A 24051-nucleotide genomic window follows, 5' to 3' on the forward strand; every position below is an offset into this window, starting at 1 on the left:
ACTGGGGCAGGTCGTTCCCATGCTGTTCTCATGATAGTGAACAGGTCTCATGAGAGCTGACGGTTTTATAAAAGGGAGTTCCCCTGCACATGCTCTCGCTCTTACCTGACGCCATGCAAGACACGACTTTGCTCCTCCTTTGCCTTCCGCCATGATTGTGAGGCCTCCCCAGCCATGTGGAACTGTAAATCAATTAAACCTCTTTTCTTTATAAATTACCCCATCTCAGGTATGTCTTTTTTTTTTTTTTTTTTTTTGAGACGGAGTCTCGCTTTGTCGCCCAGGCTGGAGTGCAGTGGCCGGATCTCAGCTCACTGCAAGCTCCGCCTCCCGGGTTCCTGCCATTCTCCTGCCTCAGCCTCCCGAGTAGCTGGGACTACAGGCGCCGGCCGCCTCGCCCGGCTAGTTTTTTGTATTTTTTAGTAGAGACGGGGTTTCACCGTGTTAGCCAGGATGGTCTGGATCTCCTGACCTCGTGATCCGCCCGTCTCAGCCTCCCAAAGTGCTGGGATTACAGGCCTCAGGTATGTCTTTATTAGCAGTGTGAGAACAGACTAATATAACACTTAACCTCCGTTTTAGCACTCTTATCTGTAAGATGGACAAAACATTAATAAAATGTTAATTGAACTAATAGATCATAAATAAATTACTGACAATATAGCACCTATTCATAGGGCAGTGATAAGAATAAAATTAGCTACTACTAATAACTACTTGGAGTAATGGCTTGCCTATGAAAACCACACTAAGTAAGTATTGTTACTGTCACTGCCACCCAGCTCAGTACAAGCTTTAACTCCTCTGAGGAGTCTCCCCTCACTCCTCCAAACTGCCTCCAGCATCTCAGGGCACTCCCTGGTTTCACCATATTATGGTGCTATTCTTAGCATAAGACAGTGGGTTTCCTCAGTTCAGTGACTTCTCTGTCACTAGCCCTACGCCCATAGCCGCTCATATTACAGTAAATACAGCACAGATATTGGCGTTCAACCAAACCATGGTTTTCAACCCCTGCTGCACATTAGAATCATCTGGGGAGCTTTTAATACACTGCCTGGGCCCCAAGCCAGGCCAATTACATCAGGATCTCGGAGCATGGGGCTCAGACTTCAGTATTTTCTTAAAATACTGAAGTGATATATACCAGGTGATACTTACGTTCAGCCAGTGTTAAGAGCCACTGACCTGAACCCACAATGAAATCTCAATTCTTTCACTTCCTAGCTCTATGACCTTGGGCAAGTTATTAAGACTCTCTGAGTCTACTTCCACATCTGTAAAATGTGCATTGAAATATCTGACTGCACTAGTCACATGCAGAGTATGTCACCATCACCTGCACACCCTTCACAGACCCGAGAAAGACAGAGGGAGGTCGGGGTTCCCTGTTTTCCACTCTGCCAGGACATCACAAACATCTCGAGTCCCTCCACCAAGGGACACACTGTTGGACAGTCCTCTCCTACAGACAGAACTATTTTCTCCATAGTACACCCATAGCCATGACCTTCCAAGGCATCTGCAGATGCAGGGGTGGGAACACCTTCCCACTCTTCATCCCCATGGTCCTTTACTCTGCCTGTGGGTTTGCCTTCACTCTGCCCACCCTTGTATAAATAATTCCTTTATTAAAATCTCCCACACTCTCTGAGTGTGCCATTTGTAATCCTGCTGTGATTAAAATAGCAGACCAGTTGCACTAGAAAGAGAAGAAAGAAGAGAGAACTGAAATCTACCGGTAAATTTTTAGAAAAGTTTTAAAAAAAAATCCACCTCAATCCTACCTTTACTGGCAGACTAACCCCATGGAACCCAGGAAAGCTCGAAAAGACTTCTGGGTATCTGTGTTTTGTTTGAGAAAAACCACAGCAAACGAAATCACATTCCAAGTTTCTCTGAGACGTTGTCTCATACCACTTTTTTTTCTAGTTGATGATTTTCTTTCCATCAAAGCCTTCTTGTTCTTTTCAAATTGGCAGAAATCATTCACAGAATTGCTGTGAAGATGAAATGAGGCCAGGCATGGTGGTTCATGCCTGTAATTCCAGAACATTGGGAGGCTGAGGCAGGTAGATCACTTGAGTCTAGGGGTTTGAGACCAACCTGGGCAACACGGTGAAACCCCGTCTCTACAAAAAATACAAAAATTAGCCAGGCATGGTGGCACACACCTGTAGTCCTAGCTGCTGGGGAGGCTGAAGTGGGAGGATTGCTTGAACCCAGGAGGCAGAGGTGGCAGTGAGCCAAGAATGTGCCACTGTACTCCAGCCTGACAGAGTCAGACCCTGTCCCAGGAAAAAAAAAAAAAAAAGATTAAATGACATGCTCTATGGAAAAAATCTATCTCATCAAAATGATATAGTGGAACAGGTTCAGGCTTTGGTGCCTTTTTTTTTTTTTTTTTTTTTTTCTTGAGACAAAGTCTCGCTGTGTCACCCAGGTTGGAGTACAGTGGCATGATTTTGGCTCACTGCAACCTCTAGCTCCCAGATTCAAGTGATTCCCATGCCTCAGCATCAAGAGTAGCTGGGATTACAGGCATGCACCACCACGCCTGGCTAGTTTTTGTATTTTTGGTAGAGACAGGGTTTCACCATGTTGGCCAGGCTGGTCTCGAACTCCTGAGCTCAGGTGATCCGCCTGCCTCGGTCTCCCAAAGTGCTGGGATTATAGGCGTGAGCCGCCGTGTCCAGCCTGGTGCCAAATTTAGGGGCCAAAGTAGACCTAAATTTGCATCCCACTCTTCATTCTGTAACCATAATAAAACAAATTGTTTATTGTTTCTGAAAATTAGTAGTAATTCTCATTGGGTTGTTGTAAGATGTCATATAATGATTATTATGAGTTAAAATTTTGAGGACTTGCATGTATCAGACAATTTAATAAGGACTTTATATGCACTATTTCATTTAATTCTCACAAAAACTCTCCAAAGTAGGTGCTCTTTTTAATCCTTATTTTCCATATAAGGAAACTGACGATCAGGAAGTCTAAGTAATTTGCCCAAGGTTGAATAGCTGATAAATAACAGCATAGGAGATGACGTATGATGCAAGGTGCCCAGAGTGTATATTAGGTACATGTTAATGATATCCTGATAATTTAATAGTGATTAATTTTCTCGTAAAAATAAAATGCAAGGAGAGTTCAGAATTCCATCATAATCTCATAAAGTAGTTCTGAGCTAGGTAAGTGCCGCAGTTGTCCAGAATTCAAGGTTTCTCTGTCTAGGAATTTTAATGAGCATAATGTCCAGTATTTTCACTCCTAGGAATCCTCCCAAGAAATATATATCCACAAAAAGCCATATACAAGAATATTCAGGCTGGGTGCAGTGGCTCATGCCTGAAATCCCAACCCTTGGGAGGCCAAGGTGGGCGGATCACTTGAGGTCAAGAGTTTGAGAACAGCCTGGCCAACATGGGGAAACCCTATCTCTACTGAAAAACTGAAAATTACCCAGGCATGGTGGCATGTTCCTGTAGACCCAGCTACTTGAGAGGCTGAGGCAGGAAAATCGTTTGAACCTGGGAGGTGGAGGTTGCAGTGTACCACTGCACTCCAGTCTGGGCAACAGAGTGAGACTGTCTCAAAAAACAAAAAGACTGGAAGATAAGGTTAACCCGAATTCTGGAGAACCTTTAACAGCAGACTGAAGAATTGGAGCTTAACATAATTATTAGGAAGTTAGGCAGTAATCTAGTGGAAATTACGGTTGTATACAGCATTGAGAGAAAGGCATGGATTTAAAGTCTCTGGTTCTAGGCCTGGTTAATCTCATTGCTAACTGTATGAACTTTGACAAGTCTCTGGGCACCACTTCCTTATCAATAAAGTGAAAAGAATAATGAATAATCTCAAATATATTGTTAATGAGAATTGTAAAATGGCAATATTTATCATTAATCTGTATTTATCAAGAACTTATTAAATACCTGCAATAAAATGTAATAATGTAATAATTAAAAATAAGTGAGGCTAAGAACATAAGTCCATTCAACGAGCTGCTGTAGAAGCCTTCCTACCAACGTTATTGTCTAAAGGTCACTCCTGGCTGTGCAACTACACTTTGACTAAACTGAAACCCAGCAACCTAAGTTTTCTGCACCCTTAAAAGATGCATTTACTCATGTTTTCGTGCATTCAATAAAGACAGTGTAGGGGAGTATGAAAGGTTTTCTATCATGACTTAACTCTGCTTCTTGCTTTCCTGCTGTGCCTAGATTTAGTTATCAAGACAATTTGACCCTCACTTTTGTAGCAGAAATGGTACAAAAGGCAGCAAGGGGAGAAAGATGCAGAGCAGCCCTTTTCCCTTGCCTTTTCCTAGATGATTTAGAATTTCCTGATTAGGCACATGGAGCCTGAAGGGAATCACATCTGTTCTTTGCTATTTAATACTTGTCAGCATCTCTTTAGGAAAGAAAATCTGAATGGCAAGCTTGTGCAGTTTTTTTCAGGTCGCTATGCCCTTCCAAAGTGGAGATGATAATTAAACAAAATCTAGGTACGTCTTTTATTTTATTTTATTTTATTTTATTTTATTTTATTTTTTTAGTCAGGGTCTTACTCTGTCACCCAGGCTGGAGTGTATTGGTGCAATCACAGCTCACTGCAGCCTCAACCTCTCGGCTCAAGTGACCCTCCCAGCTCAGCCTCCCAAGTAGCTGGGACCACAGGTGTACACCTCCACACCCAGCTGGTTTTTGTATTTTTGGTAGAGACGGGATTTTGCCATTTTGTACAGGCTTGCCTCAAACTCCTGAGTTCAGGTGATCCGCTCACCTCAACCTCCCAAAGGGCTGAGATTACAGGCGTGAGCCACTGCACCCAGTCCTACATACTTCTTGATGCTTGAAAAGTTCATTGACATTCAATACTTACATATTTTTTTTTACAGTATAATGGATTGAAGAAAAATAGTCAAAGTCATTGAATAACAATTAAGAAAGTAAGAGTTACAAATGACCAATTTGTACCAGAAAATTCCAACTCTTTCCTAATTGAAAAGATCTAAATTAACGCCTGGCGCAGTGGCCCACACCTGTAATCCCAACACTTTGGGAGGCTGAAGCGGGTGGATCACTTGAGGTTAGGAGTTCCAGACCAGCCTGGCCAACATGGTGAAAACCCATCTCTACTAAAAATACAAAATTTAGCCAGGTGTGGTGGCCTGTAATCCCAGCTACTCGGGAAGTCTCACCTGATAACAATATTCCATGGGTGTAGCCTTTTACTTTTTTTTTTTTTTTTTTTGAGACAGAGTCTTACTCTGTCACCCAGGCTGGAGTGCAGTAGTGCAGTCTTGGCTCACTGCAACCTCTGCCTCTGGGTTCAGTCAATTCTCCTGCCTCAGCCTCCCACATAGCTAGGATTAGAGGCATGCCACCACGCCTGGCTGATTTTTGTATTTTAGTAGAGGTGGGGTTTTGCCGTGTTGGCCAGGCTGGTCTCGAACTCCTGACCTCAAGTGATCTGCCTGCCTTGGCCTCCAGTGTTAGTGTTGAGATTACAGGCGTGAGCCACCGCACCCGGCCAAGGGCGTAGCCTTTTAATAATTGATATTAAGTTAATGCCATTGCTCATCTTTGTATTCCCAACTTTTCTGCTCCACTTTGTTTCAGATGTTTCTTGTATACAACAGATAGTTAGGTCTTACATAGTAATTAATCAGTCTTTTTATTGTTATCAGGTGAGACTAACCCACCTATGTAAACATGGGAGGTACGTTTGATGTTAGTTCTGTCATCCTATTTTGTTATGCTTTTAATATTTTTGTTCCCTTAAAAAATACTTTCTATGGCTGTGATTTCTTTATAGTTTTGGTGTGTGTGCTGTTTCGTTTTGTTTTGTCTTGCTTTTGATACAGGATCTGCTCTTTTACCCAGGTTTGAGTACACTGGAGTGATCATAGCTCACTGCAGCCTCAAACTCCTGGGCTCAAGGGATCCTCCCACCTCAGCCTCCCAAGTAGCTAGGACTACTGGTGGGCACAACCACACCTGGCTAATTTTTTTATATTTGTAGAGATAGGGTCTCATTATGATGCCCAGACTGGTCTTGAACTCCTGGCCTCAAGTGATCCTCCCGCCTCGGCCTGCCAAAGCGCTAGCGTTACAAGCATGAACTACCACACTTGGCCTGGTGTGTTTTTTATGATAATTGGAAAATCTGGTGGCTTTGTTCTGTTTACATTTGTAATTTCACCTTTTTTGTTATTTTGTGTTTTTCTATTGTTTTAGTAGCTAATATACGAACATGGTACAAATTTTAAAAGGTATAAGAATATACATTGAAAAATATGTCTTGGTTGGGCAAGGAGGCTCACACCTGTAATCCCAGCACTTTAGAAGGCTGAGGCAGGAGGATCACTTAAGCTGAGGAGTTCGAGACCAGCCTGGACAACATAGGGAGACCTCGTCTCTACAAAAAATAAGAAATTAGCCAGGAGTGGTGGCATGAGCCCTGTAGTCCCAGCTACTCGAGAAGCTGAGGTGGGAGGATTGCCTGGGCCCTGGAGGTCAAGGCTGCAGTGAACTGAGATCACACCACTGTGCTCCAGCCTGGATGACAGAACAAGACTCTGTCTCAAAGCAAAAGAAAAATATGTTTCTCCTGTCTTCCCAGGTACCCAGTTCTCCATCTTAGAGGCGTTTATTGTTACAAAGTTTTTGATAGTTATAATTGTTTAATACTTAATCTATTTTTAGATAGTACAAATTACTCCCATTATGAACAATGTTAGTATATTTCCTTTGTTTCCACATTCCCATATTATCTGATTTTTGTTTATTATCTTAATATTTACTTTTATCCTTAAATATATTTGCCATCTATTATTTTTATACCAGATTCCAATGTTTCTTGTATCTCAATCTCTATTAAAGAAATCATAGTACTTAGGTCATCTCATACCTTCTCACTATCTCACCCTCCAAAATTTTAATAGCTACATCACTTCTACATCATCAGAATTTACAGATTTAACTTTTCATTTTCAACCATAGCATGAGATCTGTTTTGGTCTGAATCCTGCAAGTAGAATTGATGTTATACTGCAATTTTTTCATTGAGCTTTTATTTGGCTGAAGTTTGTCTATAGTAGTTTCTTTAAGAAGGGCTCACAGAAGCTATAGTCCTTAGGCTGGGTGCGGTGGCTCACGCCTGTAATCCCAGCACTTTGGGAGGCCAAGACAGGCGGATCACTAGGTCAGGAGTTCGGGACCAGCCTGGCCAACATAGGGAAACCCCATCTCTACAAAAATACAAAAATTAGTCAGGTATGTTGGCACGCTTCTGTAGCCCCAGCTACTCGGTAAGCTGAAGCAGGAGAATAGCTTGAACCTGGGAGGCAGAGGTTGTGGTGAGCCAATATCATGCCACTGCACTCCAGCCTGGGAAACAGAACAAGACTCCATCTAAAAAAAAAAAAAAAAAGCTATAGTACTTGCATCCTGGGTGACTAAAAAATATGTGTATGGGGGCCAGGTGCAGTGGCTCACGCCTGTAATCCCAGCACTTTGGGAGGCTGAGGCGGATGGATAGCTTGAGGCCAGGAGTTAAAGACCAGCCTGGACAACAAGGTGAAACCCCTTCTCTACCAAAAATACAAAAATTAGCTGGGCGTGGGGGTATGCGCCTATAATCCCAGTTACTCGCAAGACTAAGGCATGACAATCACAGGAACCTGGGAGGCAGAGGTTGCAGTGAGCTGAGATCACACCACTGCAATCTAGCCTGGGTAACAGAGACTCTGTATTTAAAAAATAAAAAAAAAAATTGTATGTTGCCTTTATATTGGAAAATTTTAGCTCAGTTTTAAAAAAATGTTTGTCACACTCTGTTTCTCTAAGCTTTGTGAGCAAAACTCCATTGTTTTCTAACATTGAATGTTTCCTGAAGAGTCAGAGGCCAGCCTTACATTTCCCCCTTAGAGGTGGCTCGAGCATTTCCTCCCCACCAAAATGCCAAGGTCTCTGGCTTCATCTTTGTAGACTGGTAACTTTACCAGATGTTACTGCTGTTGATTAGTCTGTATCAATTTTTTCAATAAGTTGGGTCCCTTCAAACTGCAGATTCATGTCTTCTATTTCTACTAAATAAATATATGGAATATTTTTTCTAATTTTCTGGGACAACTGCACATTCAAATTTCCTTTTACTCCTGGAAATGTTTATTAAACATTTAAATATCTTTTTGTTTTTTGAGACAGACTCTGTTGCCCAGGCTGGAGTGCTGTGGTGTGATCTCAGCTCACTGCAGCTTCCATCTCCTTGGTTCAAGTAACTCTACTGCTTCAGCCCCCGGAGTATCTGGGATTACAGGTGTGTGTCACTACACTTGGCTAATTTTTTTTTTTTTTTAAACTAGACACAGGGTTTCACCATGTTGATCAGGCTGGTCTCCAACTCCTGGCCTCAAGTGATCTGCCCACCTCAGCCTCCCAAAGTGCTGGGATTACTCCATGCCCAGCCTTAACATTTAAATATCTTCCAATTTTTTTCTGTTCCATTATTTTTATCTTTGTCATGTACACCTCTTACGCATATATTAAACATCTTTTGTCTTTGATAGATCAGTTTCTCTCTAATCCTTCTTAAGTGTGTCCATTTACATTACATTTTGTTTGCTTTTCTCAATATGCCATCTATATGCTCCTTTGAGCTACTTTTAATGACACTTTTATTTCTGTAATAGTGAATATGTATTTTTTCTTCTTCCCTTTAGTCTGTTAGTTTATGTTTCATCTCCTTATGTTGCCCTGCTATATTTTTCCTGAATTTCCTATATTTCTTCTTTAAGCTTTTGTTTTATAGACACAATTGAATCAAACATTACTTCTTTTTCCTTTTTAGGTTTTGAATGGGGCTGTTTGGCTGCAACGTTCACTTGCTTTGCGGTAACATTTTTCTGATCGTGTTTTTTCAGCCAGCATTTGTGTTCCTCCTTTCCCCACTTTTTAAATTATAGTATCATTGTATGGTTTGCATTACTAGTTGCTACAATTTGTTGCAGGTTACAAGTTACAAATGTCTAATGTTTCTTAGTGGTCATAGTTGAATTATTCAGTTCTTTTTATATCAAATAATTGCAGAAATATCATGAAAGACGGGCTGGGGGATAATATCCAGAGTATCAGAATCACAATTAGGTTCCCTGAGTGAGGTTTTGGGTTGCAGGAGGATTTTTCAGTGTCCACTTTTCCCCCAGGAAATCCAGACTGATAACTTTGGCACTGCATGTGATACAGTTTCCTCCACTCCACTGGCAAACTGCTTCTAGCAAACATGGTGGGTCTGTGTGTTTCCCTTTGTTCCAAATTACATATTTTTTGTCTTGCTCTGCTGACGTTCTGAGAGATCTGTACTCCAGGCACCTTCTGTGGACATCAAGCCCACGTTTTACTGTCGTCACTGAATTTGGCCACCCTCCCCCATCTACTGTGCTTCTGCACCACAGCTGTCCCCTCGTTTATTCAAACATGGAGTTTTCTTTTCTGTTTATTTTTGTATGGTGGCATTTTTAGAGATGAGGCTGCAGGAGAACTCTCTTACTATGCCATTTTAAACCCAGCTATCTCATGACTTTTGTAAAATCCAGATATAATGGTTGTCTTTTTTAATTCTTGCATAAAGTGTGACATCTTGCATACCTTCACGGTATTTTGTAATCAGCCCCAACCTACTTCATCTTCATCTTCTGCTGCTTCCTCCCACAACTTTTGCTTTGGCTACAAGATGATATCATCCAAAATCCTCAGTGGCAAATGTGTTTTCTCCTGAAATTCATAACATATAATAGTTATTAAAGGATGTTAGTCATACTTGATAACTATTACTGAAATAAAAACAGGACTCAGGTATAAGAGAGAAAAGAGTTTATCAAATGGCAATCAGATCAATGGGGATTGTTTCAACAGAGAGAATATAAGACAAAATAAAAGTGAATTCCTTCCTGAAGACACTGGGATAAACAAATTGGAAATTCCAGATTTTGCATTAAAAAAAAAAAAACATGAATTTTGTCCTTTCTCAAATTCCTTTATTAATCTTAGGATTCTCTTTTTAAAAAAAGAAATGTTTTTATTTAAGTATAAAATACATACAAATAACTTCATAAATCATAAGTTTACAGCTCAATGAGTTCTCACAAAATGAACACACATTTGTAATCTCCACCAATGTCAAGAAATAGAAAACTACCAGCCCCCCAGAAGCTTACATGGGCCACCTCCTAGTCATTAGTCCTTCACTGCAAAGATATCCATTATCCTGATTGTTCACCACACAACATGCTTTCTTTTGTGTTTGGCTTTTTTTAACTTAACATTATGTTTGTGAGGTATATCTGTGCATTTTCTTTCTGTATAGCATTCTACTGTATATCACAACTGATTTATCTATTCTACTGTTGGTGGAAATTTGCGGTGCTACCAGTTTGGGATTATTATAAATTGCTGCTGTGTACCTTATTTTACATGTGTTTTGGTGAGTACATGCACAAATTTCTATTGTGTATACCTAAGAGCACAACTATTAAATAATTAGGTCTATATGGACAGCTTTTAGTGGTACTACCTCAGTTTTCCAAAGTCCTTGGGAGGCTCTTTTGGAAGGATTTTTATGCCTGTGGTGAATTTGCATCAAAAGCGTTTATATTGGTTACTTTTGGGGCCATAATGATCCACTCTGAAACGTAGTGGCTCAAATCAACTCTTTTTTGTCATTCATGATTCTGTAGGTCAGCAATCTGGGTGGCACCCTAGTCCATTTTCTGTTGCTATAACTAAATGCCTGAGACTGGGTAATTCATAAAGAAAAGAAATCCATTTCTTACCGTTCTGGAGGCTGGGAAGCCTCAGGTCAAGGGCTGCATCTGGTAAAGGCCTTGCTGGTGAGGACTCTGCAAAGTCCCAAGGCGGTTCAGGGCATCCTGCAGCAAGGGGCTGAGCATGCTAGCTCAGGACTCTTTCTCCTCCTATAAAGTCACTAATTCCCCATCCTCATGACTTCATCTAATCCTCATGACTTCCCAAAGGTCCCTCTTCTCAAATGCCCCAGTCAGATTCCCCACTCTCTTAATACGGTTGCAGTGGGGACTATGTCAACGTGAGTTTCAGCAGGGACTAATATTCAGACCATAGCAGGTGGCTATGCCAGTCAGGTTTTCTGCTGAGGTCACTAACATAGCTGCAGTTATCTTGCAGCTCCATAGGGTTGGATGGAAAAAAACGACCTCATTATGTCTGGCGGTTGGTTCTGGCTCTTGACTGAGCCGCATGTCTCCTGCAGGTCAGCGTGGGCTTTTCACATTCGTGTGGCATACAAAGAGGAAGAGAGCAGACACTAAGATCTCCTGAGGCCTTGTCCTCGTGCAGGAAGCCGTCCAGCACCACTGCAGCTGCATTCCACAGGTCCAAGCCGGTCACAGGGCCAGTCCACATTCAGAGAATATGGGGGATATGCTCCACTTCTTTTTTCTTTTTAATTTTAATTGTAAGCTCAGGGGTACAAGTGCAGGTTTGTTACATAGGTATACTTGTGTCATGAGGGTTTGTTCTACAGATTATTTCACCACCCAGGTATTAAACCTCGTACCCATTAGTTCTTTTTCCTGATCCTCTCCCGCCTCCCACCCTCCACCCTCCAAAAGGCCCCAGTGTGTGTTGTCCCCCTCTATGTGTCCATGTGTTCTCATCATTGAGCTCCCAAAACTCCACATCTTGATGAGAAAGTCAGCAAAAAAAGTCAGCCATTTTGCTCCCAAAACTCCACTTCTTGATGAGAAAGTCAGCATAAAAAGTCGGCCATTTTTTTTCCAATCTCCCATCATGTTTCATCTGACCACAATTATTTATTTTCCTCTCGCATGCACAGTATGCTTGCCCCACCCTAGGAACACCGAGGGCCTCATAAGTGCCTCATCCAATTATGGCATCATGCTTAAGGCTAGTCATCTGCATTGAGTCCAAGTGAGGCTCCTGGAGGGCTTATCCTCAGGTGCAGCACCCCTCAGTCTGGACACCTACAAAATAAAAAGGCAAGTTTTCCACCCAACACATACCTGAAATAGCATAGTAAAGCAGGATAACCACAATAAATAATCCTATTCAAAAGGGAAGGATGGAGGGGCATAGAAGTCATTTTTCCATGGCAGTTCTCAAATACAGCTGGACACATGTTGCCAGGTCCCCCTAAACTGGAAGCCAGGAAAGTTCTTTTTGTTGTTGTTGTTGTTGTTGTTGTTCTGTTTTTTGAGATGGAGTCTCACTCTTTTCACCCAGGCTGGAGTGCAATGGCACAATCTTGGCTCGCTGTAACTTCCGCCTCCCAGGTTCAAGTGATTCTTGTGCCTCAGCCTCCTGAGTAACTGGGATTACAGGTGTGTGCCACCGCACCTGGCTAATTTTTGAATTTTTAGTAGAGACAGGGTTTCACCATGTTGGCAAGGCTGGTCTTGAACTCCTGACCTCGAGTGATCTGCCTGCCTCAGCCTCCCAAAGTGCTGGGATTACAGGTGTGGGCCACTGTGCCTGGCCCTGGGAAAATTCTTGATTAGGGTTCATTACTGTTCCTTTGGCATGAAACCACCCAGCTCATATCTCAGAGTGGCTCTTGGTTCTACACTGTACGAGGGGCCCTTAGCTCAGCCCTCTGAGACAACTTTTCATTTCTATAAGAAATGGCCCATTTTGCCACTGAGTAGCTTTCTCAGTCTGCCTCCTACCTATAGAAAGTCGGGAGCCCACAGGTCATTTTTTTTTTTTTTTTTTTTCATTTTGAACAGTCTGTTCCTTTTAGTGCAAGCTGGCAGTGCTTTTACCAGGAAAATTCTCTTAAAATTTTTCTGGATTTCTTGTGACTTTGCTACAGATCTTCATGTGGCAAAAGTCACATTGGTAATTTTTGTTTAGACTCTTCTTTTTCTACTTTGGGTCATAAGTCAGGCTGAGTGCAACAATGCTTCCCTGTCTACTGAGGGTGTTCAGGAGACGCTGCCTTGACTCTTTCGGCAACCTTAAATATGACGTCACAGCTGTACACTTAATTTGGGACTTGGCCCCAGGTCTCATTTCATTTTGAGAATCTTCTATGAGCTGTGGAGACCAGGGATGATCAAACAGTTTTATCTTCCAACCCACCAAATCTTGGATCCTTTTTTTTTATTAATATGTCATAGTTGTACACATTGCGGGAGGGGGCGCATGTGATATTTTGATACATGTATACAATCTGTAATGATTTGGATCCTTTCTGTTTTCTCTGAATTCTACTTGCAAATGAAACAGCTACTTCTTGACTTCATCTCTCTACCTTACCATATATGTATTTTAGACCAACAAACTGACACTTTCAACTTTCTGCCTGGGGACTTCCTTAATGAAATCCAAAAGTTTATTAGTAGCATTTGCTGTTTTCCAAGTTATTGTAGAAAACAGTCTTGCAGATTGCTCTGTCATTTACCCCGATTGCTGGAGCCGCCTCTTCATTGCTTTTCCAATCTCCGCTAATGATTGGTTTGCCACTTATACAGCCTTGATGAAAAGTTTTATCATTACTCTCTGTTCTTTTTCCCCATGTCATTTCTCAGGATTGCTTATTCAGTTAGTAACCTTGAGAGATGAGATGGTGTCTCCCCCAGGACAAACAGTAGACTGCCAACTGCTTGCTCTGAAAATGGTGGAGTCCCAAAGCTCAGTGCTTCTTAGTGGCATCTCAGACCCGCATGGGTGGCATTCATCTAGGTCACATTGCATCGTCCCCAGAGGACTCAGAGGCAGAGAAAACCAAAGCAAATATGCTGACGCCCATGCTGCCTGCTCTGCCATGAATAATAAAGGCTTTTATCTCTGACACAGGAATCTTTGTCTAGCGCCAGCATCCGTGAAACAGGCACAGGCTCACTTATCAGCTTGTAAGTAGGTAAAAAACAAATCCCAGATCCAACAGTCTCCATCTCCAGAAGGTATTCTCAGATTAATTTCCAACAGACCTCGAGTTAACACTACCAAAATTTGGATGTGACCTGAAAAAAACTCACTGCCCTGAGATAGAATTGGAGGAAAAATTATGTTCATAGCATTTTTAAAACTTCAGAACCGTGTCAGAATTCAGAAATGGAAGTAAATCCTATCAACACCTCTGTGCTCATGTTTCTGTGTGACCTCAGAGCTAGCCTAGCCTAAGATCCTATGAAATATTATAGCATTGTCAAAAACCATGTATTCTCTTCAGGAAGTTTTATCTTTGGGATCACTTACCAATAGCAAGAGAAAAATTCCAATAACTTGCCAACTGCAATGCTTTATGGAGTTTCTGAACAAACATTGTAATCTTTATGACTCCCAAATAATGTCTGCATTACAAAATAACAAGTCAGAAAAAAAAAAAAAGATTAGACACATAAGGAGGAAAAAAAGAGAAGCAGCATTCATAGCTCACCTACCACATGCCAAGGAACTGTAGAAACTTTGTTGATATTTACGTAAAACCCTATGATAATTGCTACTGCAACTTAAAATAAAAGTTACATTAAAAAAATAACAATTACCTCAGGGATCCGTGGCTCAGGCCTGTAATCCCAGCACTTTGGGAGGCCAAGGCAGGCGGATCAGTTGAGGCCAGGAGTTCAAGACCAGCCTGGCCAACATGGCAAAACCACGACTCTACTAAAAATACAAAAATTAGCCAAGCCTGGCAGCACACGCCTATAATCCCAGCTGCTCGGGAGGCTGAGGCATGAGAATCGCTTGAATCCAGGAGGCAGAGGTTGCAGTGAGCTGAGATTGCGCCACTGCACTCCAACCTGGGCAACAGAGTGAGACTCTGTCTAAAAAATAAAAATAAATAACAACAATTGCTACTGCTTTAATTTCACGATGAATAGTACAGACTGGTGCCTAGGAACAGACTCTACGACAGACAACCTGGGTTTACAGCTCAGCTCACTGCTAATTAGCCCTAAATGTGGGGGCAAGTTACTCAGCCTCTCCAAGCCTTTGTTTCCTCATATGCAAAATGGGGATACTATTCATTCCTACTTCATAGGCTTACTGTGTTATTTGAAGTAAAAGGGTTAACTCATGTAAAATGCTTGTAAACGTGCTGTTTAATTTCAATGACTAGTATCTAGGTCAAAAACAGTGAATGAGGAGGATGAGAGAAAAAGAAAAAATGTTACCATGTGCAGGAACAGAAATGGCTGGAATACACTCTCAATGATCCAAGAGTCCAGGAGGAAGAAATGCAGTACTTCTAATGCCTGGATTTCTCGATGACTGCAAGTTGACTCCAGAAACTTTTTTTTGCATTAGCATCTTTCTAAAATATAGAAATCTAAGGTCCTTAATCTCAGACGTCTAGCCTCAAAAACTATGAGACAATGCATTTCTGTTGTTCGAGCCATACAGTTTGTGGGTCTTTGTGACAGCAGCCCTAGGAAACTAACACAAAACACATTATGTAAATTTGCACTATCTTTTCTGACTTCTTCTTTTCCTTTTTTTTTTTTTTTTTTTTTTTTCAGATGGAGTCTCGCTCTGTTACCCAGGCTAGAGTGCAGTGGTGCAGTTTTGGCTCACTACAACCTCTGCCTCCCAGGTTCAAGCAATTCTCCTGCCTCAGCATCCCAAGTAGCTGGGATTACAGGCACTTGCCACAATGCCCAGCTAATTTTTGTATTTTTAGTAGAGACGGGGTTTCACCATGTTGGCCAGGCTGGTCTCGAACTCCTGACCTCAGGTGATCCGCCCACCTCAGCCTCCCAAAGTGCTGGGATTGTAGGCGTGAGCCACCGCACCCAGCAGACTTCTTTTCTAAATGAAGACACAGTACAGAAGTGCTTATAATAACAAGTAACAATTCCCTACCCCATCCCTAGTCCCTCTCAGTTACAATCTAAAGAGCCTTTTAAATTGCTGTTAAATTTCCTTCTTCTTTAAGGCCTTTCCAACTACCTGGAAATGCAGTGTGAGTTTCTCATTTCTCATCCATGTACTCTGATGTGAATGTTCCACTTTGCAGCACACGAAACGCCTATGCAATGCATATGCATAATAAATTTTATTTTTTTTAGTGTTTGAACAACTCCACGTCAGACTGCTTTGGAAGGACATTTGCTTTATGAAAGTCGGTTTTACACGGAGGTGCTGTGGGCAGCTGAAAATAGCCCAGGCTTCACGGGGGGGTCCACTGCCTGCCTACTCTACCTCTAGCCAGGTGACTTCAGTGCCCCACACGTGGTTGCCTTATTGTTTTGAATGGAAGTAGGGAGATAATATCTCAAAATATGAATCTCAGTGCTCTTTTTTTTTTTTGATACGGAGTCTCTGTCGCCCAGGTTGGAGTGCAGTGACATGATCTCGGCTCACTGCAACATTCGCCTCCCTGATTCAAGTGATTCTCCTGCCTCAGCCTCCCAAGTAGCTGGGATTACAGGCGCCCGCCATCATGCCTGGCTAACTTTCACATTTTTAGTAGAGATAAGGTTTCACTATGTTGGCCACGCTGGTCTTCAACTCCTGACCTCAAGTGATCCACCCACCTTGACCTCCCAAAGTGCTGGGATTACAGGCGTGAGCAACCGCGCCCGGCCACTTCTTTTCCTATTTTACTGTGAAATACAAAACATTCACAGTTTAACCACTACCTAAGTCAGAAGATAGAACGCTGCCCCTCCTCCACTAATGTTCCACATCACCAGCCATTAAGGAAGTGCAAATTAAGGCCATGATGACCTAACACTACACATGTATCAGAATGGGGGGGAAAAGTGTAATAGCAGCAATAGCAAATGCTGGCAAGGATGCAGAGAAATTGCACTTCTCATACATTGCTGGTGGAAATGTAAAATGGTGCAGTCACTTTGGAAAATGGTGTGTTGGTGTCTTTTAAAACTAAGCATACACTTACCATAAAACTCAGCAATTGCACTCTTGGGAGTTATTTAAGAAGTAAAAATGTGTATACACACAGAAAACTATGCACAAGTACTCATAGTAGCTTTATTTGTAATAGGCAAAAACTGGAAGCAACTGAAATGTCCATCAAAAAAGGTGCATCCGCCGGGCGCCGTGGCTCAAGCCTGTAATCCCAGCACTTTGGGAGGCCGAGGCGGGTGGATCACAAGGTCAGGAGATCGAGACTATCCTGGCTAACATGGTGAAACCCCATCTCTACTAAAAATACAAAAAACTAGCCGGGCGTGGTGGCGGGCGCCTGTAGTCCCAGCTACTTGGGAGGCTGAGGCGGGAGAATGGCGTGAACCCGGGAGGCGGAGCTTGCAGTGAGCCGAGATCACGCCACTGCACTCCAGCCTGGGAGACACAGCGAGACTCCGTCTCAAAAAAAAAAAAAAAGGTGCATCCATACAGTGAAATGCGACTCAGCAACACAAAGGAACAAACTATTGGTAAGAACATGCGTCGATCTCAAGCGGATTCTGCTGATTGTACAAAGCCAATCTCAGAAGGTCATGCATTATACAATTCCATTTATACAACATTTCCAATGACAAAATTACAGAAGAGGAAAATAGACTAGTGGTTGTTGCCAGGGTCTAGGGATGGTGGGAGGGGCTGGAGGGAGGAAATTATGAAGGAGACGCACACGAGGAGCTCTGTGGTGATAGACTAGTACTGTATCATGTGGGTGGTGGCAGACACTCAAAACTGTTTGTGTCATCAAATGACACAGAACTAGATCCATATATTGGACCAATGTCAATTTGGACTATCATTATGCATGATCCAACTATTGGGGGAATTGACAGGTATACATTTATGCACAGTGTTTGCATCTTCCTGTGAATTTTATAATTATTTTGAAATACGTATATTTTTAATTATAAAGTAGCCACCACCTAAGTCAGAAGATAGGACAGTGTCCCCTGTCCCACACATTCCTCCCCACTCAAAACCCTTCCCATTGACACCTTGCTTCCTATTATATATTGACCACCTGTCTTCGTCTGTTTATGTTGCTACAAAGGAATATCTGAGGCTGGGTGATTTATAAAGAAAAGATAATTTGGTGCATGGTTCTGCAGGCCATACAAGAAGCATGGCACCAGCATCTGCTTCTGGTGGGGACCTCAAGCTGCTTCCGCTCATGGCGGAAGGGGAAGGGGAGCCAGCGTGTGCAGGTCACATGGTGAGAGAGAAGGAGGCAAGACAGAGCGAGGAAGAAGGTACCAGGAAGGTACCAGGCTTTTTTCAACAACCAGTTCTCTTGGGAACTGAGAGTGAGAACTCACTCCCAAGAGAATGGCACCAAGCCATTCATGAGGGATCCAAACACCTCCCACGAGACCCCACCTTCAACACTGGGGATTAAATTTCAACATGAGACTTGGCAGAGCTAAACAAACTGCATCCAAACCATAGCACCACCTACACATGCTTTCCTAAAAATATATTATTTTTTGCCTAATTTAAACTTTACACAGATGGAAGCAATCATATGAAATCTTTTGACTCTGCCTTTTTTCACTAAACTTTTTCACTAAACATCATATTGTGAGTTTCATCCATGGTGCGTGTAGCTGTAATTCTGTATTCCATCAAATGAATACACCACAATGAATGCATCCATTGTGTTGCAGATGACTTTTTCGGTTGTTTCTGGTTTGGGGCTATTATGAGCGATGCTATCAGGAGCATTATTGCACCCTGGTGCATCTGTGCATGCAGATTTCCAGAGAATATACCCAGGAAATAAGCTGCGGGCTCCTGGGGTTTATTTATTTTCAACTTTACAAGAGAACAGTAAATTATTTTCCAAAGGTTTGTACCATTTTTCACTTCCATTGGCTGTGTAAGTAAGTTCTTCTTGCTTTGGTTAGCTTTGAAAAACAGATTTAGCCATTCTGGTGGGTGCATAATTGTATCTTGTTGTAGTTCTGATTTGCATTTCTCTGATTACTTTTTGGTTGAGCATTGTTTCATTTTGGATTGTCTCTGTTATGAAATGTCAGTTCAAGTTTTTGACCATTTTCTATTGAGTGGCACATCTTTTCCTTACTGATTTGTAAGAATTCTTGTATGTTCTGAACACTAACCCTTAGTCTGTGGCTGTCCTTTTACTTCATTCCCTGCTCTTCTTTCCCAATTCAGCAGGCATGGCCCTTCCTTTCTTCAGCCAAAGGCTTAGGTAAAAAGAAAATCAGTAATAGGAATATAACCAAAATCTAAATACTGTTTATTTTTATCTCCTAAATAAATTCTTTAAACTGTATTAGTTACACCCGTGATCATAGCAGCACTATTCACAATAATCAAAATGTATCTGCAACCCAAGTACCCATCAATGGATGAATGGATAAACAAAATGTAGTATATCCATCCAATGAAATATTATTTAGCTTTAAATAGGAAGGAAATTCTGATACGTGCTATAACATAGATGAAGCTTGAAGACATTATTATTGCTAAGTAAAATAAACCAGACACACAAAAAATAGCATCTTAGCAAAGACTGGGATTCCACTTATATAAGGTACCTAGTCAAATTCACAGAGACAGAAAGTAGAATGGTGGTTGTCAGGGACTAGAGGTGGGGAGAATGGGGAGTTAGCATTTAATGTATACAGAATTTCAGATTTGCAAGATGAAAAAAATTCCGGGCCGGGTGCTGTGGCTCACACCTGTAATCCCTGCACTTTGGGAGGCTAAAGCAGGAGGATCACTTGAGTTTAGGAGTTTGAGACCAACCTAGGCAACATAGGGCACAGACCAGCCCATCTCTACAAAAAATTTAAAAAATTAGCCAGGCATGGTGGTGCACACCTGCAGTCCTAGCTACTGGGGAGGCTGAGGTGGGAGCATCACTGGAGCCTGGGAGGTCGGGGCTGCAGTGAGCAGTGATTGTGCTATAGCATTCCAGCCTGGGCAACAGAGTGAGACCCTGTTTCACACCAAAAAAATTCTGGACATGATGGTGGCGATGGCTGCACAACATTGTGAATATATTTAATGCTGCTGAACTGTACTCTTAAAAATTGGTAAGACAGGGCCGGGCACAGTGGCTCACACCTGTAATCCCAGCACTTTGGGAGGCCGAGGTGGGCGAATTGCTTGAGACCAGGAGTTTGAGACCAGTCTGACCAACCTGCTGAAACCTCGTCTCTACTAAAAATGCAAAAAATTAGCCGGGCGTGGTGACTCACGCCTGTAATCTCAGCTACTCAGGATGGGAGGCTGAGGCACAAGAATCGCTTGAACCTGGGAGGCAGAGATTGCAGTGAGCCAAGATCATACTACTGCACTCCAGCCTGGGCGACAGAAAGAGACTCCATCTCAAAAAAAAAAAAAAAATTTGATAAGATGGTAAATTTTGTCATGTATATTTTATCACAATACAAACTGTATTAGTGCAGTCATTTAAAATAACCTTTTATTAACAGAGAAAGAAGCAATATGTGTATTTTAAAAAATTAGAAAAAAATAGGCAACACGCAAAATAATGAATAAAATGTTTTCATTTCTACCATCCTCACTGTGACACTGAATGTAGAACTTCTGATCTGAAATGAGCTTTCTGCTGTATGTGTTTGATAATCTACCTTATTGTATACATGAGCTATACATTTTTTCATTCAGTTTTTCCAGTTGAGCTAAACACATAACAATCGTTTTAAAGCCAAACCTGAGTTTGGCATTTTGGTGCTTGTTTGTTTTGTTTGTTTGTCTGTTTGTTTTTAAAGAGTCAAAAGGCAAGGTTCTAAAGAGGCAGCCTATAAGATTCATCCTTAAACAAGAGCTTGGGGCCGGGCACAGTGGCTCACGCCTGTAATCCTAACACTTTGGGAAGCTGAGAAATGCAGATTGCCTGAGCTCGGGAGTTTGAGACCAGCAAGGGCAACATGGTGAAACTCTGTCTCTACTGACATACAAAACACCAGCCAGGTGTGGTGGCGGGCGCCTGTAATCCCAGCTACTCAGGAGGCTGAGGCACAAGAATTGCTTGAACCCGGGAGGCAGAGGTTGCAGTGAGCTGAGATCACACCACTGCACTCCAGCCTGGGCAACAAAGCAAAACTCTGTCTCAAAAAAAAAAAAAAAAAAGAGCTTGGGAGGAAGTTAGAGCATCCTGGGGAGGAAGAGAAAATAGGAGGAGTTGAGAAGGAAAGAAGGTGGGCCCTCCACTCCTGGAGGAGCAGAGAGTGGCCTCAAGATGGCCTGAACCCTGTCAATGTGAACACCCTTAGTCTCAGCCCCAGAAAGCAAGCTGGGACCTTGGCCAAAGCCAGCAACTTCATAGCCCTTAGTGAGCACTGCTTGTTGCTGTGCTAATAAACTACAGTGGTTTGCTGTGCCCTGAGTGGACATCCCAGTAGCAGCAAGCAATGTGCCACGTGACCCCCAGCAAGAGTGACAGCTATCAGCAACTTCAGACTGCACAGCCCATCCGGACTCTCCCATGGCCCAGAATCTGTGTGGATATCCCTGAATGTCCCGTATTCCTGAGGAAAGTACCACCTGTCACAAAGGGTAGTTTTAAGGATGGAATAACACACCTGAGAGTATCTGGGACACTGGCAATCTCAGCTCTATGGATGTTTATTGTTCTTGATTTTAAGCAGGCCTATCTCTAACTCCAATTACACAGTAATTGGCATGATCCCATTGTTACCTATGCAACGCATCCTATTTGAAGATAACTCAATAGCTTACAAGAGAGGAAGAGCAAACATCATTAACCACATTGTATGGCTATAAGAAATGAGGTTGATTTTCCTGAGGGATGGTAATCTGACTCTGGACAGATTCCAAATTCCAAACAGGGGAATTTCCATGCTCTTTTGAGCAAAGGTGGTACCCCTGGAAAATCATATGCTCTCCATGCTTGGAAGACCATCTCTCTTTTAAGTGTGTCAACTTATGCGATGATTGTTCAGTTTCCTAAGTTTCATGATGTCATTGATCTCATGAATACCATGAGATATTTGTTATTGCCTAAGATGCTTTAAATTAGCTTTATGGTTCTCAGAAATCACTAGACTCACACAAAAAACTTCTGTCTGGACTGCAAATTTTCAATGTCCTATTTATATTGAGCAGTTCAACCTCTTCCATTAGCAGGCAATAAATGTCATCAGTATTTAATGAGGAAATACCAGGTGCATGGCATTGTTACATGCATTAAGGTGTAACAATGGAGAGATTTGACATGGTCCCTTGACCTCTGGTTCTACTCAGAAACATAAGACACCGGACATGGATGAAGCTGGAAACCATCGTTCTCAGCAAACTAACACAAGAACAGAAAACCAAGCACCGCATGTTCTTACTCATAAGCGGGAGCTGAATAATGAGAACACACGGACACAGGGAAGGGAACATTACACACTGGGGCCTGTCGGGGGGTGGGAGGCTAGGGAAGGGATAGCATTAGGAGAAATACCTAATGTAGATGATGGGTTGATGGGTGCAGCAAACCACCATGGCATGTGTTTACCTATGTAACAAAACTGCACATTCTGCACATGTACCCCAGAAATTAAAGTATAATTTTTAAAAAAGCAATATAAGACACCTTAACAATGAGAACAATATAAATGTGGGAGAAGTGGCAACTAGAAAAATGCTTAACAATTTTTATAATTAACATAGGCTTTTACAAAGCCAAATTTGGAAGAAAAATACTTCTTATTAATTTTTAATGTTCTCATAAACTTTGTTCACATTAATCATGATTTCATTAAGCTTTTATTTTTATATTTCTTTACATTTTACTATGCCATATTCATTAAGTTTTTTGTTTTGTTTTGTTTTTAAGACAGAGTCTTGCTCTGTCGCCCAGACTGAAGTGCACTGGCGTCATCTCCGCTCACTGCAACTTCTGCCTCCCAGGCTCAAGCAATTCTTGTGCCTCAGCCACCTGAGTAGCCAGGATTACAGGCTGTGCCACCACCCCCGGCTAATTTCTGTATTTTTAATAGAGACGAGGTTTCACCATGTTGGCCAGGCTGGTCTCAAACTCCTGGCTTCAAGTGATTTGCCCACCTCAGCCTCCAAAAGTGCTGAGATTACAGGCGTGAGCCACTGCGCCCAGCCTATATTCATTAAGTTTTAAGAGGAGATGATAAAACCAAAATGAAATGAATAAAAAAAAAATACGTATCGTAAATTTTCTTTCAAGGAAAGAATTGTTTCAATGACAGCACTTTTGTTGTGAATCATATATAAAATATTATAATCTGTGCATTACAAAAATATTTACTTGTTTAATCACTCAGTGAGAACATTGCTTAGAGAGAGGTAGGCAGGTTATATGATGCCCATTTTATAGAAAAGAAAATGTACTCAAGAGGTCATGTGACTTCTCCCAAATCTTACCATGAGTTATCAAAGCAGAGATTAAGTTTCCTGACTCTCAGGCCTTTGCTGTGCCCACTTCATGCTGTGTTCACTGACTGTAAAACTTGTCTACCTCAGTCTGTCTCCAGCTTCTTTTCATAGCTGATTACAGTTTTGCCTTCCATGGTTCAGAAAACTGTTTTCATTTGTACATGTTCATGCTTTCTCAAAGGATGCCGACATTCATGACAGGACTTCAGACCTGGAAGGGGTCTTTGAGATCTAGTCCACCAGTCTCATTTTATAGGTGAAGAATCTGAGGCCCAGAATGGTTAAGAAGCTCCTGGAGAGGTAGAAAGGCAAATAACGGCATAACAATGAATCCTATAAGGAAAGGTTAAAGGCACTGAAATCACTTCCTCCAAATGGCTAATATACTAATGGCCTTTGAGTATTAGAAGATTTATGATTCAAGACGAGGAAGTGTTTACCCTTCTCTGTCTCCACCAAAAACAAAACAAGTGTTGATGAGAGTGAGCAAAAGAAAAATACCAAATATGGGAAAGAATTTTCTGGAAAGACACAGTGGCTCATGCCTGTAATCCCAGCACTTTGGGAGGCCAAGGTATTAGGATCACTTGAGTCCAGGGGTTCAAGACCACCTGGGCAACATAGGGAGACTGTTTCTACAAAAAAAATAAAATGTTAAAATTAGCCAGATATGGTGGCTCATACCTGCAGTCTCAGCTAC

General features: G+C 41.9%; 1 long non-coding RNA gene across 1 annotated transcript; it reads right to left on the minus strand.

Annotated features, from left to right (window-relative positions):
• Window positions 1-11472: 11472 nt before the first annotated feature.
• LOC102144242 (uncharacterized) lies at window positions 11473-23643 on the minus strand. Its single transcript, XR_006693662.3, has 4 exons — window positions 23340-23643; window positions 15185-15446; window positions 14265-14359; window positions 11473-12028 (listed from the first exon to the last, which is right to left on the minus strand). It is a non-coding gene; the product is annotated as an uncharacterized lncRNA (long non-coding RNA).
• Between the last annotated feature and the right edge of the window lie 408 nt (window positions 23644-24051).

Source organism: Macaca fascicularis, chromosome 17 (assembly GCF_037993035.2).
Source record: "Macaca fascicularis isolate 582-1 chromosome 17, T2T-MFA8v1.1".
In the NCBI taxonomy this organism is placed as follows: domain Eukaryota; kingdom Metazoa; phylum Chordata; class Mammalia; order Primates; family Cercopithecidae; genus Macaca; species Macaca fascicularis.